This window comes from Aotus nancymaae, unplaced genomic scaffold (genome assembly GCF_030222135.1).
Source record: "Aotus nancymaae isolate 86718 unplaced genomic scaffold, 86718_ANA_hifiasm-v0.15.2.pri h1tg000036l, whole genome shotgun sequence".
Lineage (NCBI taxonomy): Eukaryota > Metazoa > Chordata > Mammalia > Primates > Aotidae > Aotus > Aotus nancymaae.
Genome location: NW_026988450.1, coordinates 71,600,253 through 71,602,500, shown reverse-complemented (window position 1 = coordinate 71,602,500; position 2,248 = coordinate 71,600,253). Strand labels below are relative to the sequence as shown.

At 50.9% G+C, this 2,248-nt stretch overlaps 1 non-coding gene across 1 annotated transcript; it reads left to right on the top strand.

Annotated features, from left to right (window-relative positions):
* Positions 1-1,750: 1,750 nt before the first annotated feature.
* LOC135278214 (small nucleolar RNA U3) lies at positions 1,751-1,970 on the top strand. Its single transcript, XR_010345755.1, has one exon. It is a non-coding gene; the product is annotated as a small nucleolar RNA U3 (small nucleolar RNA).
* Positions 1,971-2,248: the final 278 nt, after the last annotated feature.

Genomic DNA, 2,248 nt, shown 5'->3' with positions numbered 1-2,248 from the left:
AGAGGAGGGGAGCTGGACACGGGCCAGGGAGAGCTGTGAACCAGGCACTCCTCCTTTCCTTGGTCACACCCAAGTGTCCCCCCCTCCCTGCCCTATAAAGGAGCTCCTCTTTCCCGTCCCCTCTCATGTATTTGTTGTTGTCTTGTTTGCAGAGACCACAATGAGGTTCTAGTTCTCAGGCCAACGCTGCTTCGCTGGAAGTGGCTGCTTGGAACACCATCTGGAGAAGGAGCCGAGCCTGTGTTCGGCCCACAAGCCCAGGGCACCAGTGAGTCTTGGCGCTGGAGTGGGAGGAGCAGCACATGGGTTTGAAATCTACAAACTCCAAGGGGCGTGGCCACATGTTCTTTCCAGATTAGATTTCGGCCTGACAATGGATGGAATGCCTAGAGCCCTGACTCTCTTTGGTTGGGCTCTGCTGGAAACAGGCTCTGAGATTGGGATTTGAGTACAAGTGGTTAATCCAAAGGTCATTCCTAGAAGCAGAGAGAGGAGTGGGGAAGAGAGACGGGAAGGGAAGGAAGCCAGGCCAGGTGAAGCTGATGAGCAGGTCATTGTTGTGGACATCTGGGTTCATGGACATCTGTGGGGATATCAGGGGGTTCCAGCCTGTGGGAACCTCTGGGTGATGGTGCCAAATGCATCTCAAGGTTTTTCTGCCCAAAGGGTGAGAAAGCTGCTGAGTTTATCTAAGGAGCCCTAGTTATCATTGGCTGAGGGCCTCTCCCAGGGCCAGTTCACTTAGCACAGCCCTGAAGTCAGAGAAAGCCTTCAGGCAGTGTCAGGTGCTACCGCAGAGAGTGCTGGGGAGTGGTGAGGAGTGAAGAAATGAAAGCAAGGCCCTGATGCTATCTGCGCAGGGATGACACCAAGAAATCAGGATTGTGTGGTCTTCAAAGAGCTGGGATATGATAAGAACCCGATATCTCTCAGTGGCATAGCCATTTCTTGGAGAAAAACAGCTATGAGCACCTGTAATCCTACTGAAGCTGTGGCCCTTGTGGCTCAGCCCTGCAGTACCACAGTATTTTTTAAAGTGTGGCATGGCCGAGAGCAGTGGTTCACGCCTGTAATCCCAGCACTTGGGAGGCTGAGGCAGGTGGATCACTTGCGGTCAGGAGTTTGAGACCAGCCTGGCCAACATGGTGAAGCACCGTCTCTACTAAAAAGACAAAATTTAGCTGAGCCTGGTGGTATGTGCCTGTAGTCCCAGCTACTCGAGAGGCTCAGGCAGGAGAATCGCTTGAACAGGGGAGACAGAGGCTACAGTGAGCCAAGATCGTACCACTGCACTCCAGCCTGGGCAACAGAGTGAAACTCTGTCTCAAAAATGAAATAAAATAAAAGGAATCTCTTCTCTCTCTCTCTCTTTTTTTTTTTTCAGGAATGTCAAAGGAATCCAATTCACAATCCTGGGCAATCCTCTTGTTATTCTATTTTTTCTCCTCCCTACAATCCCTGAAGGGTCGAAGAGGGCAAACCCAATAACCCTCTCTCCCACTGCCTATTCGGCTCTACGGCCTCTCCCTTCTGCCTTTCACCAACTCTTGCTTCTGGATATTGACGTAGCGCTTCTCCCACATCCTCCTCCCGTCTTCCCTCCTCTCCCGTCTGGTCTGTGTCCTCCTCAGGCCATTCTCTGATTCTGCATCACCAAGTCCTATCCCCAGTCTATCGAGATAGACCTGGGGGTGGGGCAGTGGTCCATGAATTTGCTCACCTTCAGTCCATGGCTCCAAAACTGTCTATAGAGACTGTACTCTCAGTGACCGGTTCCCGAGTTCATTACTAGAGAAGTTTCTCTGAATGTGTAGAGCACTGGGAACCACGAGGAGGAGGTGAGCGTTCTCTCCTGAGCATGAGGTGGCTTTAGGTATTGCTTCATGGCAATTTGGCAACTGCCATGTCATTGAAGATGGTTCTTCTCTTCCTCTGGAAGGGGAAGAGGAAGAGAACACAGTCTGAGTGGCTCCCATTTATGTTAATTTTTTAAAAAGTTGTCAGTGGCTCCTGATTGCCTGTTAAACTAAGTACCAAGTCTTGAGCCTGCCTGCGACCCTGCACAAAATGGTCCCGTATGTTCCTTCCACCCTGGTTTCTCCCATACTTGGCCATCGCTGAGTGCTCACTGCATGCTAGCTGTCTGTACTGAGGGAGAAATGGATTATTAGTCCTCATTTCACCAAAGAGGAAACCAAGGCTTGGAGAGGTTGAGTTACTTGCCCAAGATCACACAGCTGGTAAATGG